Source organism: Mastigoproctus giganteus, chromosome 9 (genome assembly GCF_048544385.1).
Source record: "Mastigoproctus giganteus isolate SK-2022 chromosome 9, ASM4854438v1, whole genome shotgun sequence".
Classification (NCBI taxonomy): Eukaryota; Metazoa; Arthropoda; class Arachnida; order Uropygi; family Thelyphonidae; genus Mastigoproctus; species Mastigoproctus giganteus.
In genome coordinates this window covers 12,904,001-12,920,773 of record NC_143583.1, presented here as the reverse complement: position 1 = coordinate 12,920,773, position 16,773 = coordinate 12,904,001, and the positions used below count along the sequence as shown (strand labels likewise).

The window sequence follows — 16,773 nt, the reverse complement described above, 5'->3', positions numbered from 1 at the left end:
CAGCGAAAAATAATCTATAGAACAGACAGCACTCTTGATCAGAGCCACACCACTGACATAATGCAAGCTTAACCAGCTTATATAATAGAAAGGAAAAGAATAGATGGCGGCACAGGTGCTGCTTATTTAGCATATCAACCCACTACTACCACTAATTTATATTATGTGAGGTAAAAGTTAGGTAAAAGTAATAAAAATAAATAAATGGCTATGTAGCTATCATTAGAGGCAGCAAATGCACATCCTCCACATGATGCCTAATTATATCTGATAATTAAAATAAATATAATATTTAAATAAAATCATCAGCCAGTAGTACGGCAATAATGCAGAGCGAAATGAAACGCAAAATAATATAAATAAACAAACAGGGAAGGGAAAGTAGAGATAATAGGACAAAATGTCCTATTATCTCTAGTAGAGATAATAGGACAAAATGTCCTATTATCTCTACTTTCCCTTCCCTGTTTGTTTATTTATATTATTTTGCGTTTCATTTCGCTCTGCATTATTGCCGTACTACTGGCTGATGATTTTATTTAAATATTATATTTATTTTAATTATCAGATATATATATATATATATATATATAACAAAATGATGTAATGAATCAGTTATGATCTGAAGTCACTCTCTTTTATCCTTGGTCACTAATTCCTCCACTTGTTAAATAAACTATATATGGCAGTAATGTTTAGTTATGCTTGTGGTGGTAGGTCTTATAGTCTGTTCTTTTTGTAAAAAGGATAACAGTACTTGATAGATTTAATGTAACCTTTGTTGCTGTATGATTCTTCATGCAACTACCTTTACAGTTTTTACTGTTACTGACAGATGTAGACAAACTGTGGGATAAATTTGTCTCTAAATAAAAAATAAAATACTTTTTTTATAATATGAACTGCTTATGGGTAGCCATGTGCCCATATATGATGCTATTGAGGCAGTGTTAGGTGGGTCGGAAAACTGTTAGTTGGGGGGGGGATTCATAGACTAAAGGATTAACGGTAGTCACAGGCAGAAGCGAAAATGATTCTTGCACTACTTCTATTGTAATGATCAGCAGCCTAGAGAGCAAATTTCTGGGGATTTCAAGAGCCGCTGGGAGTCATCATGGAACAAGTAAATATATGGATCGTGTTAGGGTAACTAAGAGTAAGAACAAGTACATGTACACTAATGCTAGAAGTATAGTAAATAAAATTGATGAATTTGAAGTGCTGATCAAGAAATCAGCACTTCAAGACAGATATTGTTGGGATATCAGAGACATGGTGTCACACAGATATAAGCAGTGCAGAATTGGAATTTGGGGAGTACAATGTGTACAGAAAGGACAGACAGGGTAGGAAGGGAGGAGGGGTTATGCTGTTAGTTAAGAAACACATAAAATCTAAGTAAGTGCATCCAGTTGACAAGGGTGAACAGTGCAACATTGAGTCTGTTTGGTGTGACATAAACACTGGGAAAGGGAAAATGAGAGTAGGAGTACGGTATAGGCCTGGCACCGGGTGCCAAGCGAATCTTGAGGCAAAACAATCTACCCTGCGACTTCTACTGTGATTATATTACAGAGATAAGTTTCTCCCTTTGAGTTCACACATTTTTTCTTCCATTATTTAAATATATAATAAGAGTTTTCTTTCTTAAAGCATAAGGCAGTGGTCTCAAACTCCAATTGCATGTGGGCCGAATGCACGATCTGAAAGCAGCTGACGGGCCGTACGTTATTTTGTCTCCATCTATATAGCAATATGAACTGCGCAGCTGTGCATCCAGCTAACCAACTAGTGCCTGACTCAAGGAAAATATATATCAGAAGTACCAACTCAATAGAAAAAATCGGAAACACCAGAATACTCAAGCGCCACCAACTGTCGGCTAGCGAACTAAATTTACTGATTGTATCGATGTGAGAAGTTCTCCCACCTTACCCCAGTCATGTGGCCTGGCATACAAGCATACAGTGACAAAGACAAAACCCCAACCTATTCATTCTATCTCTTTTTCCTTCAATAGCAGTCACACACATAAGCTCAGTCCATATCTCTATGTCTCTAAAATTATAAGCACTGTATTTACAACAAATACATAATTGAAATGTATTCGTGGGCCTTGTAAAATTGCTTCAGGGGCCGGATGTGGCCCGCGGGCCGCCAGTTTGAGACCACTGGCATAAGGAAGAAGTTTCAGAAAGGAAAGTAACTTTTCTTAATTTTTCTGTGTACTAACCTTCTATTTTACTCGCTTGGTCACTCGGTGGCACTACTCCTGCCTCCCTGTGGCAGGGCTGGACTTTGGTGAAAAGACACCACCCATGACTAAAAGGAGTTTAAAATGGACCAAACTAACAACACAAGATTGGAGAAAGTTAACTCCAATAAATCTGATGACTTACAACTTAACATGTCTCAGGTTAAGAGAATGAAAATCAACAGCTCTCAGCCTACTGTCCTTTCTTTTTGGTGATACATTCGTTATCAACACAACCCATTGGGAAATTATCCCCATTCTTAGTTCAGAAAACTATAGAGTCCATGGTTGGATCACCAAAAATTATAAAACAATTGCAATCAGGTGATCTCTTAGTAGAAACCTCACTAAGTCATCAATCTGAGAAATCGATAAAAACAAAAACTTTTGCAGGACTGCCAGTTGAAATTACCTCATATAATTCCCTGAAAACATCGAAAGCTGTTATTACTGAATGGGATCTTTTGACTGTTTCAGAGGAAGAGTTACTGTGCAAGCTAACAGAACAACAAGTGATACATGTTAGGAGGATAATGATGAAGAAAGATGGCATTCTCACTCCAACCCGATCAGTTATTCTCACCTTTACAATCCTTCTCTTCCCCACTCAGTTAAAGCAAGATATTTAAATTGCAAAATCCGACCATATATACCAAATCCAATAATGTGTTACAACTGTCAGCGATACGACACTCTCAAGCAACATGTTGCAGTGATCCCATCTGTCCGCTCAGCGAATTGAAAGAACACAATCAAGCAAACTGCACCTCCGCTACACCACTCTGTCCAAACTGTCACAGAAATCACCCTGCTTTTTCGAAGACATGCGAAATGTGAATATTGGGAAAACAAATACAAAGTAGAAAATAAAGTGTTTTATCCAGAAGCAAGAAAACAGATGCTTGCAACCAACCTTCACGTTCCCATGCTTCAGCAGTGAAACGACAGCAAACTATAGCTACTCAAACGGAGGTGGTAATACCTCTAAATCAAATTATAGATTGGAGTAAAGTAATATTAATGACGAAAATAGCTTCACAAGAAACATCCAGTTCTAAAGAGCAGGATACTTCTGTGCCTGCAAAGCAGAAATCAGAAGTAACATCTTCAAAAACAAAGCAAGCAGCATCTAGTAAACAGAAACAAATAAACATAGATGAAACGGATGCTGAGGAACAGAGAGAGAACGTACTAGCACTACACCCTGCAGAAGATATTGATACACCTCATCCTAATTTTCAAAAGAAAGACAGACCCAAACATGATAAACGAAAAAACTCATAGGCGCAGGCAGATTCAACAAATGGTTTTGATACCTAAATAATGCAATAATGCAGTATATTATTATACAATGGAACTGCCGTGGTTTACGTGGAAAATTGGATGAAATAAAAGATATTATTCGGTAGTATAAAGCGATCTGCATTTGCCTTCAGGAGACCCATCTAACACCTCAATCTTCACCCACATTTCAAAACTATACACTCTTCCAGAGAGACAGAAATGATAACAGAACGGCCAAAGGAGTGGCAATTTAGGTGAATACTAATAAACCAGCTAAGAAAACAACATTAAAAACCAACTTAGAAGCAGTAGCAGTGAGAATAGCCATTGGAATTTCTATCACAATCTCATCCCTTTATCTTCCACCAAATATTCCTCTCCCAAGATCAGAATTAAAGATCTTACTATGCAGCTTCAACCTCCCTATTGCCTTATGGGAGATATGAATGCCCATCTTCATCTGTGGGGATCCTCCCACACGGACAGTCATCATCATCATCAGCCATTTTGAATCCACTGCAGGATGAAGTCCTCTCCAGCAGCTTTCCAGTTCCTTCTGTTTTGTGCAATGGCCATCCATTTACTACCCACAAACTCATGAATTTCATCTATCCATCTCCGCCGTTGTCTTCCTGGTTTTCTTCTACTCCTCTTGGGTACCATTTTAGTTCTTTAGTTTTGATAAGAATGTCTTTTACTTGAGTCTGCTGCCTAATCCATGTGTTTCTCTTCTTAACAGTCTGATTCCCAATATAATTCGTTCCATTCTTCGCTGTGTAGTTCTCAGCTTCTCTTCCATTCTTTTGGTGAGTGCCCAAGTTTCACTTCCATAAGTCATGGTGGGGAGTATACATTGGTTCGTTATTTTACGTTTCAGACAAACTGGGATATTGCTCTCCAGTATGTGACTATATTTCCTGAATGCTATCCATCCAAAATTTATTCTTCTCTTGACTTCCAGCCATTTATCATTATTACAGCTAATAACTTGTCCCAGATAAGTATATGACTCCACCTTTTCAATTACTGATCCTTCAATCATTATTTCCCTTTCTGTGGCATACTTGTTCATCATTACTTTTGTTTTAGCCATATTCATCTTTAGTCCAAAATCCTTACTAACTGTGCATAACTGATTAAGATTTTCCTCTAATTCTTTGGAGATGGTTTATGACCAGAATGTCATCTGCAAATCGTAAATGGTTTAGGTACTTCCGTTCACAATGACTCCTTTTTGCGACCATAATCTTCTGAAAGATTCCTCAAGGGCAGCAGTAAACAGCTTCAGAGATATTGGCTCCCCTTATCGAACTCCTTTCTTGATTTTAAATTTCTTACTGTCTTTGTCTAGTCTAATAAAGGAGGTAGCATTCTCATATATTTTCTTCAAAAATCATAATATGTGGGGTATCTATGCCTTGTCTTTCCAGTGCCCGCAACATTGCCTTATGCTGTATGGAGTCAAATGTCTTTTCATAATCCACAAATGCCAGGCATAATGGTGTTTTATGTTCATTTGCTTTCTCCATTAGTTGTGATATTACGTGAAGGTGATCCGTATTTGAGAATCTGTCCTAAAGCCAGCTTGCTGTTCCGGTTGATTCTCATCAAGTTTTCTTTCTAATCTGTTAGTAATGACCCTTGTGAAAAACTTTTAGATGTGGGATAACAAGCTAATTGGTCTATAATTTCCAATTTCTGATTTATCTCCTTTCTTATGCAGCAAAACTATGATTGCATTATTCCACTGCTTAGGCATCACACCTTTTCTAATGCACTTTGTGAAGAACCTTGCCAGTTTTTGTGTTATGTCTCTTCCTCCCAATTTTAACAACTCTACAGTAACTTCATCTTCCCCCGGGGCTTTCTGATTCTTCATTTTCTTCAATGCACGTTCTACCTCATCAGGAAGAATATCGGGGTATGTCGTATGTGTTGCTAATTTCCAATCCATCTTCCCCACGGCTGGCATCATTCCCTTGCTCCTTATATAATTCTCTATAGTAGTCTTCTACTATTTGAATTATGCCTTCTCTGCTGTTTATAAGTACACCATCGCTATTCTTCAGTTTCAGTATCATTTGTCTTTCTGTATTACTGCTCATGGCTGTTGATTTAAATCCTTTGTTTTCCCTTAATGCTTGTTCTATTTTTCTTGTGTTAAATCTTCTTATGTCCTCTCTGAGTCTCTTTCTAATGGCGTTGTAGAACTCAGTATACTCAATTTTCTCCTTGTCAGTGTTTATCTTGCTCTTCATTTTTCGCAATCGGTTCATCATAATAAGTGTTTCTTTACTAATTTTTTCTTCTTTGGATTTCTTTTTCCCTATAGGTTTCTTGGGCTTTATCACTTTCAGAAAGTTGTAATATTCCTCGTCGATATCTTAGTCCTGAGCAGTCTGCAGAAGTTACTCTATAGTAACTTCATCTTCCCCAGAGCTTTCTGATTCTTCATTTTCTTCAATGCATGTTCTACCTCATCAGGAAGAATATCTCGTATGTCGTATGTGTTGCGATCCATGTTCCCTCGCTCCTTGTATAATTCTCTATAGTAGTCTTCTGCTATTTGAATTATGCCTTCTCTGCTATTTATAAGTACACCATCGCTATTCTTCAGTTTGACTATCATTTGTCTTTCTGTATTACTGCTCATGGCTGCTGATTTAAGTCCTTTGTTTTCCCTTAATGCTTGTTCTACTTTTCTTGTGTTAAATCTTCTTATGTCCTCTCTGAGTCTCTTTCTAATGGCGTTGTAGAACTCAGTATACTCAATTTTCTCCTTGTCAGTGTTTATCTTGCTCTTCATTTTTCGCCTTCGGTTCATCATAACAAGTGTTTCTTGACTAATTTTTTCTTCTCTGGATTTCTTTTTTCCTATAGGTTTCTTGGGCTTTATCACTTTCAGAAAGTTATCTTGTCGATATCCTCATCGATATCTTGGTCCTGAGCAGTCTGCAGAAGCTAAAACTTCTTAAGTTCCAGTACATACTGCTTTTTCTCCTCTTCTGTTATCTCAAAGACCTTTGTATTATTTACTCGAGTCAGTTTTTTCCTTTCATTTCCTGCATCTATATCAAGTGTACATCTTACCATTCTGTGATCACTTCCAACATTTACCTTATTCTGGACTGTAACATCATTCACAATATATCTTCTGTTAGTGAGGATGAAGTTGATTTCATTAGTTGTTAATTCATTTGGCCTCTTCCATGTCCACTTTCTGTTCACCCTTTTCTTGAAAAAAGTGTTCATTACTGACAATCCTTGAGATTCAGCAAATTCCACAAGTCTTTCGCCTCTTTCATTTCTTTCACCTCTTTCATTTCTTTCACCAATTCCAAAATTTCCTATAGTTCCCCTTTCTATGCTGTTTTGTCTTTTTCCAACCTTAGCGTCGAAGTCCCCCATAATAATAGTGTAGTGCATTTTCTGCTCATCTAGAAGACTCTCAATTTCGGTATACATTTCTTCAACCTCTTCATCATCATGGGTCGATGTTGGTGCATAAAACAATAAATGAACCATATTAAATCTATTTCATTAACCAAAATGCCGACCGGGCTAGCCGGGTAGGTAAAGTGCCTGCCTGGCAACCCAAAGGTCGCGGGTTCGATTCCCGCCTCGGGCTGGATATCACGATGGTGCCGAACCAACCGGTTGGTTGGATATCCCGGCCACGATACACGAAGGAAGCAAGAAAAAACTGGTTCCTTCGTGTATTGATCACATCATATGAAATAAATAAATAAATAAATAAATTAACCAAAATTTTTGAAACCTACAGTTGATTGTTTGGTTAGCTATAATGGTTGGTAGAGAAGCTTATTTTATGCACCATCCTTTTGTATATAGCTAAATAACACTTTATATAAGATGAATTTGTTTCTTACAAATTTTTAAATACATTTTTTATTGCAGGTACAAAGCATTAAGGACACTGAAATTGTTACACTGAAATATTGTCTTGCCAAAGTGTATTTGACATTGAATACTGCAGAGGTTAGTTTATGATTTTTTCTATTATTAATATATTGATCAATTAATGCAAGTTTGAATGTATGGGCAAAGTGCCAGTTATTGTAGTTGAAAATTGGCTTTTGTGACTGAGTCAATAAATGCAATTTTTTTGCCTTTTTCTGCCATTATTTTGTCAATTTTCCATATGTAATCTTGAAATAGCATATGAAGCTTTTGATGAAACCATAAAGTATAAGAAAAATATGAAATTAATATCATAGAATTTATAATTTTGATAAAAAGTATAAATTTTTGCCTGAATGAGTATTTTACAAATTGGAGCTTTGTGACATTAGGGACAAGTTACTGCAATGGCTAAGGTTATGTTGAGATGCAGGAGTGATTAATGGCCACTGCTTACTATGTATGAAGTTTGAGTGAGGTCAATAAGGGTTCAGTATTTGGCATGTGGTTTTTAATTTTTATTAAATATAGTGATATAAATGTTTAATTTTATTAACTTCACGGATGATACAAAGGTTGACAGGATAGCGAATAACAGTAATCACGTAATGAAACCTGGATAAATCAGATAGATGACTTAAACAATCCTGATAACATACCATTTCAGTGATACCAGATAGCAGAGAATCAAAAAGACTAGGATAGAGTTTCCTAAAGTGGAGAGGCAGACTTGCTTCAGGTGGATTGGGGGGGCCTTTTTGTTGTTTTCGTAAAGCACTTTTTTGAAGGAAATATGGGCAACAATCCTGATAGCATAACATTTCAGTGATAACATGAAATTGTTAGCAAAAAGTTCTTTACGTATGTAAACTTTAAAAGGAAAGGGATAAATCAGATCGGTCCACTGGATATCGATGGTTCAACTGTTGATGATCCTGCTCAGGTGACTAACAAACTAAATGAGTATTTTGCATCTACATTCACACATGAGGAGTTATTCAGGGAGGAGAATGCCAGAGATGAACTAAACTCTGGCAGTGAGTTAGATGATTTTGTAATAACTGAGAGGGAAGTGGAGGAGAAATTGTTGAAGATAAACATAAGACAGGCACCTGGGGGGTAGATGGGATCTATCCAGTTATATTAAAGGAGACAGCAAAGGAAGTAAGCAAACCCTTAGACATAATTATGAGAGCTTCCTTGGACTCAGGGGAGGTACCCCATTGACTGGATATGTGCACATGTGACCCCCAATCCACAAAAGACAATCACAGGGAGACACAGGTAATTACAGACCTGTTAGTTTAACTTCTGTTCCAGGGAAATTAATGGAGGCACTGGTTAAAGAAGCATTGCAGGATCATCTAGACAAGACTTCATTTATAGCTTGGACACAGCATCGGTTTGTTAAGGGGAAGTCTTGTCTGACTAATTTGATTGGATACTATGATGTAGTCACAAAGGAACTGGATGCAAAGAATAACTTTGATATCATATATTTTGATCTTAGAAAGGCCTTCAATACTGTTGCACATGGAAGACTGCTGCAAAAATTGCAGCAGTGGGGCATTGGAGGCAAATTGCTGGTATGGATAAAGGGATGGTTGAGTGGAAGAACACAGAGAGTGGTAATCGATGGACTCTGCTCTTCGTGGACTAATGTTATTAGTGGAGTCCCTCAGGGTTCAGTGTTGGGTCCATTGTTGTTTTATATATTTATAAATGATATGGATGATGGTATATCAAGCTTAATGTCCAAAGTTTGCAGATGATAGGAAGGTTGGCAGGGTTGTTAATGACGCTACTGACAGTACACTGCTGCAGCAGGATCTAGAAAAGTTGATCAGATGGGCTGAGAGGTGGCAAATGAAGTTTAACATTGACAAATGTAAAGTACTACATATGGCAAGCAGTAATCCCAGAGTAACGTATCAATGCTGTGGTACAACACTGACAATGGTAGAGAATGAAAAGAATCTGGGGGTTATTGTGCAGAGAGATATGAAGTTTTCTGAGCAGTGCAGATGGTCTGCAAGAGTAGCTCATAGTGTCTTGTCAATGGTATACAGGAATTTTTTTTTTGCAGGGATAAGGAGGTGATTATTCCCTTGTATAAGGCAATGGTGAGGCCACACCTAGAGAACTGTATAAAGGTCTGGAGGCCTCATTTTAAGAAGGATGCAGAGCTGTTAGAAGGAGTACAGAGAAGAGCAACAAGATTAATGAATGGAACAAAGGGTTGTTCTTACAAAGAAAGGCTTAAGTTTTGCAAATTACAGTGTCTGGAGACTAGGCACCTGCGAGGTGATCTGATTTAGATATATAAAGCCTTAAATGGTTTGAGCATGCTCAATGCTAATGGGATTCTTCCTCTTGCTCAGAATAATCACCTGCGAGGGCATAAATTCAAATTGAAAAGACGGTTGTAGGATAGATGTGCGGAAGTTTGCCTTTAGCCAGGTGGTGGTTGATTGCTGGAACAAACTTCCATCTGTCGTAGAAATTAGCATTAGTAGAGGCATTTGATGCAAGAAAGCAAGCTTATGCAGCATCAGCCAAAAAAAAATAAAATTAAATAAAAAAAAAATAAAGAAACCACTTCCACTTCACCCCTCTGTTCGTTCAAAATACCTGTCCAGCTGAGCCTTAAGCTTTTTAGGCTATCAACTTCCACGACAAGGGATGGAAGTCTGTTCCACCAACCAACCACCCGCTGGCTAAAGGCAAATTTACTCACTCTATCCTACATCTGTCTTTCCGCAATTTGAATTTATGCCCTCTCAGGCGATTATTCTGAGCGAGAGGAAGAATCCCATCAGCATTGAGCATGCTCAAACCATTCAAGGCTTTATACACCTCTATCAGATCACCTCGCTGGTGCCTAGTCTCCAGACACTGTAATTTGCAAAAGTTAAGCCTTTCTTAAAAGAGCACACCTTTGTTCCATTCACTAATCTTGTTGCCCTTCTCTAAACTCGTTCCAGCAGCTCTACATCCTTCTTGAAATGAGGCCTCCAGACCTTTATACAGTTCTCTAGGTGTGGCCTCACCATTGCCTTATACAAGGGAATAATCACCTCCTTATCCCTGCTAGAAAAATTCCTATATATCATTGACAATACACCATGAGCTACTCTTGCAGCCCATCGCACTGCTCAGAGAACTTCATATCTGCCTGCACAACCACCCCAAGGTCCCTTTCATTCTCTACCGCTGTCAGTGTAGTACCACAGAGTTGATACGTTGCTCTGGGGTTGCTGTTTCTCATGTGTAGTACTTTACATTTGTCAATGTTAAACTTCATTTGCCACCTCTCAGCCCATCTGCTCACCCTTTTGATGAATACTTTTAATTTTCCATTTAGTTATATCCTCAGATTTGTGGTGCAGGTAATACACCACATATGTGGATTCCATAGTTTGTCCTGTTTACCATTCTTGCAACCAAAGTACAAAGAATATATGAACATTCAGTTTTTGTAGTAAACTGTTCACACACACGTAGCAGAAAGTCAGGTGATTTAGATGTTTCTTTCACTTTTGCTTGAATGCTGATTGTATAAATTGACTGTATAAATTGTATAAATTGATTGACTGTAATTTGCTTAAATGCTAAGCAAAATACAGGAAAAACAAATAATATGCAGTTAGCATTAATAAAGGCATGTGATACAATAAAGCAAGCTTCTGCAGCATCAGCCAATTAAAAAAAAAAAAAAAAAAAAAAAACATCACTCCCATTTCACCCCTGCGTTCATTCGAATCACCTGTCCAGCTGAGCCTTAAATTTATTTAGGCTATCAACTTCCACAACAACGGATGGAAGTCTGTTCCACCAACCAACCACCCGCTGGCTAAAGGCAAATTTACTCACTCTATCCTACATCTGTCTTTCCGAAATTTGAATTTATGCCCTCTCAGGCGATTATTCTGAGCGAGAGGAAGAATCCAATCAGCATTGAGCATGCTCAAACCATTCAAGGCTTTATACACCTCTATCAGATCACCTCGCTGGTGCCTAGTCTCCAGACACTGTAATTTGCAAAAGTTAAGCCTTTCTTAAAAGAGCACACCTTTGTTCCATTCACTAATCTTGTTGCCCTTCTCTGAACTCGTTCCAGCAGCTCTACATCCTTCTTGAAATGAGGCCTCCAGACCTTTATACAGTTCTCTAGGTGTGGCCTCACCATTGCCTTATACAAGGGAATAATCACCTCCTTATCCCTGCTAGAAAAATTCCTATATATCATTGACAATACACCATGAGCTACTCTTGCAGCCCATCTGCACTGCTCAGAGAACTTCATATCTGCCTGCACAACCACCCCAAGGTCCCTTTCATTCTCTACCGCTGTCAGTGTAGTACCACAGAGTTGATACGTTGCTCTGGGGTTGCTGTTTCTCATGTGTAGTACTTTACATTTGTCAATGTTAAACTTCATTTGCCACCTCTCAGCCCATCTGCTCACCCTTTTGATGAATACTTTTAATTTTCCATTTAGTTATATCCTCAGATTTGTGGTGCAGGTAATACACCACGTATGTGGATTCCATAGTTTGTCCTGTTTACCATTCTTGCAACCAAAGTACAAAGAATATATGAACATTCAGTTTTTGTAGTAAACTGTTCACACACACGTAGCAGAAAGTCAGGTGATTTAGATGTTTCTTTCACTTTTGCTTAAATGCTGATTGTATAATGCTAAGCAAAATACAGTAAAAACAAATAATATGCAGTTAGCATTAATAAAGGCATGTGATACAAGAAAGCAAGCTTCTGCAGCATCAGCCAATTAAAAAAAAAAAAAAAACATCACTCCCATTTCACCCCTGCGTTCATTCGAATCACCTGTCCAGCTGAGCCTTAAATTTATTTAGGCTATCAACTTCCACAACAACGGATGGAAGTCTGTTCCGCCAACGAACTATCCGCTGGCTAAAGGCAAATTTCCACACATCTATCGTACATCTGTCTTTCCTCAATTTGAATTTATGCCCTCTCTGGTGATTATTCTGAGCAAGAGGAAGAATCCCATCGGCATTGAGCATGCTCAAACCATTCTAGGCTTTATACACCTCTATCAGATCACCACGCCATTGCCTAGTCTCCAGACACTGTAATTTGCAAAACTTAAGCCTTTCTTCATAAGAGCAACCCTTTGTTCCATTCACTAATCTTGCTGCCCTTCTCTGTACTTGTTCTAGTAGCTCTACATCTTTCTTGAAATGAGGCTTCCAGAACTGTATACAATACTCAAGGTGTCGCCTGACCACTGCCTTATACAAGGAAATAATCACCTCCTTATCCCTGCTAGAAAAATTCCTTTATTTCATTGACAAGACACCATGAGCTACTCTTGCAGCCCGTCTGCACAGTTCAGAGAACTTCATATCTGTCTGCACAATTACCCCCAAGTCCTTTTCATGCTCTACCACTGTCAGTGTCGTACCACAGAGTTGATACGTTGCTCTGGGGTTACTGTTTCCCATATGTAGTACTTTACATTTGTCAGTGTTAAACTTCATTTGCCACCTCTCAGCCCATCTGCTCAACCTTTCCAGATCCTGTTGCACCAGTATACTGTCAGTAGTATCCTTAACAACCCTGCCAACCTTTGTATCATCTGCAAATTTGGACATTAAGCTTGATATACCATCATCAGTATCATTTATAAATACAGAAAACAACAATGGACCCAACTGATCCCTGAGGGACTCTACTAATAACATTAGTCTATGATGAGCAGTGTCCATTGATTACCACTCTCTGTCTTCTCCCCCTCAACCACCCCTTTATCCATACCAGCAATTTGCCTCCAATGCCACACTGCTCCAATTTGTGCAGCAGTCTTCCATGTGCAACAGTATCAAAGGCCTTTCTAAGATCCAAGTATATAATATCAAAGTTATTCCCTTCATCCAGTTGTTTTGTGACTGCATCATAGTACCCAATCAAATTGGTCAGGCAAGACTTCCCCTTAACAAAACCGTGCTGTGTCTGAGCTATGACTGAAGTCTTGTCTAGATGATCCAGCAGTGCTTCTTTAACCAGTGCCTCCATTAATTTTCCAGGAACAGAAGTTAAGCTAACAGGTCTATAATTACTTGTGTCACCCTTTGATACTCCTTTGTGAATTGGGGTCACATTTGCACATCTCCAGTCCATGCGTACTTCCCCTGAGTCCAAGGAAGCTCTCATAATTATGGCTAAGGGTTTGCTTACTTCCTTTGCTGCCTCCTTTAATATAACTGGATAGATCCCATCCACCCCAGGTGCCTTTCTTGTATTTATCTTCATCAATTTCTCCTCCACTTTACTCTCAGTTATTACAAGATTCTCTAGCTTACTGCCAGAGTTGAATACACCTCTGGCATTCCCCTCGCTGAATAACTCCTCATGTGTGAATGTCGATGCAAAATATTCATTCAGTTTGTTAGCTACCTGAGCAGGATCATCAACAGTTGACCCATCGATATCAAGTGGACCAATCCAGGTGCCTAGTCTCCAGACACTGCAATTTGCAGAACTTAAGCCTTTCTTGGTAATAGCACCCCTTTGTTCCCTTCACCAATCTTGTTGCCCTTATCTGTACTCGTTCTAGCAACTCTACAATCCTTCCTAAAATGAGGCCTCCAGACCTCTTTGCAGTACTCAAGATGACCTGACCACTGCCTTATACAAGGAGGGGATAATTACCTCCTTATCCCTGCTGCAAAATTGCTGTATATCATTGACAAAACCCCATTACCTGCTCAGGCAGCCTGACTGCACAATTTACCTCCATTCTCCCCTATCCTGAGTGTTGTTGTACCAACAACACTCAGGGTAGTGGAGAATGAGTGTTGTTGTACAAACAGTTAGCATTAGCATTAGTAGAGGCATCTGATGCAAGAAAGCAAGCTTATGCAGCATCAGCCAAAAAAAAAAAAAAAACCACTGCAACTTCACCCCTCTGTTCGTTCAAAATACCTGTCCAGCTGAGCCTTAAACTTATTTAGGCTATCAACTTCCACGAGAAGGGATGGAAGTCTGTTCCACCAACCAACCACTCGCTGGCTATAGGCAAATTTCCGCACGTCTATCCTACATCTGTCTTTCCTCAATTTGAATTTATGCCCTCTCAGGTGATTATTCTGAGCAAGAGGAAGAATCCCATCAGCATTGAGCATGCTCAAACCATTCAATGCTTTATACACCTCTATCAAATCACCTCGCTGGTGCCTAGTCTCCAGACACTGTAATTTGCAAATCTTAAGCCTTTCTTCGTAAGAGCACCCCCTTTGTTCCATTCACTAATCTTGTTGCCCTTCTCTGTACTCGTTCCAGCAGCTCTACATCCTTCTTGAAATGAGGCCTCCACGCCTGTATACAGTACTCTAGGTGTGGCCTGACCATTGCCTTATACAAGGGAATAATCACCTCCTTATCCCTGCTAGAAAAATTCCTATATATCATTGACAATACACCATGAGCTACTCTTGAAGCCCGTCTGCACTACTCAGAGAACTTCATATCTGCCTGCACAACTACCTCCAGGTCCCTTTCATTCTCTACCACTGTCAGTGTAATACCACAGAGTTGATACGTTGCTCTGGGGTTGCTGTTTCCCATGTGTAGTACTTTACATTTGTCAATGTTAAACTTCATTTGCCACCTCTCAGCCCATCTGCTCAACCTTTCCAGATCCTGTTGCAGCAGCATAGTGTCAGTAGTGTCCTTGACAACCCTGCCTACCTTTGTATCGTCTGCAAACTTCGACATTAAGCTTGATATACCATCATCAATATCATTTATGAATACAGAAAACAATAATGGACCCAACACTGAGCCCTGAGGGACTCCACTAATAACATTAGTCCACGACGAGCAGTGTCCATTGATTACCACTCTCTGTCTTCTCCCCCTCAGCCACCCCTTTACCCACAGCAGCAATTTGCCTCCAATGTTACACTGCTCCAATTTGTGCAGCAGTCTTCCATGTGCAACAGTATCAAAAGCCTTTCTAAGATCCAAGTATATAATATCAAAGTTATTCCCTGCATCCAGTTCCTTTGTGACTGCATCATAGTATCCAGTCAAATTGGTCAGGCAAGACTTCCCCTTAACAAAACCATGCTGTGTCCGAGCTATAACTGAAGTCTTGTCTAAATGATCCTGCAGTGCTTCTTTAACTAGTGCCTCCATTAATTTTCCTGGAACAGAAGTTAAACTCACAGGTCTATAATTGCTTGTGTCAGCTTTTGATCCTCCTTTGTGAATTGGGGTCACATTTGCACATCTCCAGTCTATGGGTACCTCCCCTGAGTCGAAGGAAGCTCTCATAATTATGGCTAAGGGTTTGCTTACTTCCTTTGCTGCCTCCTTTAATATAACTGGATAGATCCCATCCACCACAGGTGCCTTTCTTGTGTTTATCTTCAACAATTTCTCCTCCACTTTACCCTCAGTTATTACAAGATTCTGTAGCTTACTGCTAGAGTTTAATACACCTCTGGCTTTCCCCTCACTAAATAACTCCTCATGTGTGAATGTCGATGCAAAATATTCATTTAGTTTGTTAGCTACCTGAGCAGGATCATCAACAGTTGATCCATCGATATCAAGTGGACCAATCTGATTCATCCCCTTCCTTCTAGAGTTTACATAAGTAAAGAACTCTTTGCTGTTTTTCTTTGCATCCCTTGCCAAAGATTTCTCGTAATCTGCCTTCGCCTGCCTAACCTCCTTTGTAACTTGGTTACAGATCAACTTGTAACTATCATAGGCTTCTGTGTCATGTGTTAATTTGTATGTATCCCATGCATGTTTCTTCTCTGCCATATGCCTCATCAGTTCATCTGACATCCATTTAGGCCTAAACCTTGAACAATATTTCTTAGTTGGTATGTAAAGTCTAGTAGCTTCCAAGATAAGTCCTTTGAATGCTTCCCATTTTGCATTTACTGTTGGTAACATCATCAGTTGGTCCCACTGTATAGAATTTAAATACTATCTCAGTCCATCGTAGTCGCCTTTACGAAAGCAATAACCCTTCCCTTTACCCCTAATGGTAGTTACCTCTTTGAGTAAATCCCACTTCAGCACACTGTGATCACTGCCACCAGTGGTTCATTTATCTGCAGATTCTTAATGCATGAAGAATCACTGCTGATAATCAAATCAAGAGTATTACTCCCTCTAGTTGCCTCCCGAACATGCTGATGTAGAAAACAATCATCCAATAAATCCACAAAAGCCTTGCTAGTGTGTGAGTGACCAGCCCACAAATTCCAGTCAATATCTTGGAAATTAAAATCTCCCATTATAAGACTCTC

General features: G+C 39.1%; 1 protein-coding gene across 1 annotated transcript in view; it reads left to right on the top strand.

The window, feature by feature from the left end:
• The first annotated feature begins 7,459 nt into the window (after positions 1-7,459).
• LOC150080054 (uncharacterized) overlaps positions 7,460-16,773 on the top strand; it is a 559,273-nt gene continuing 549,959 nt past the window's right edge. The window contains exon 1 of the mRNA XM_090381984.1: positions 7,460-7,537. The gene's annotated coding sequence lies outside the window, so the exon portion shown is untranslated. The remainder of the gene's footprint in view (positions 7,538-16,773) is intronic.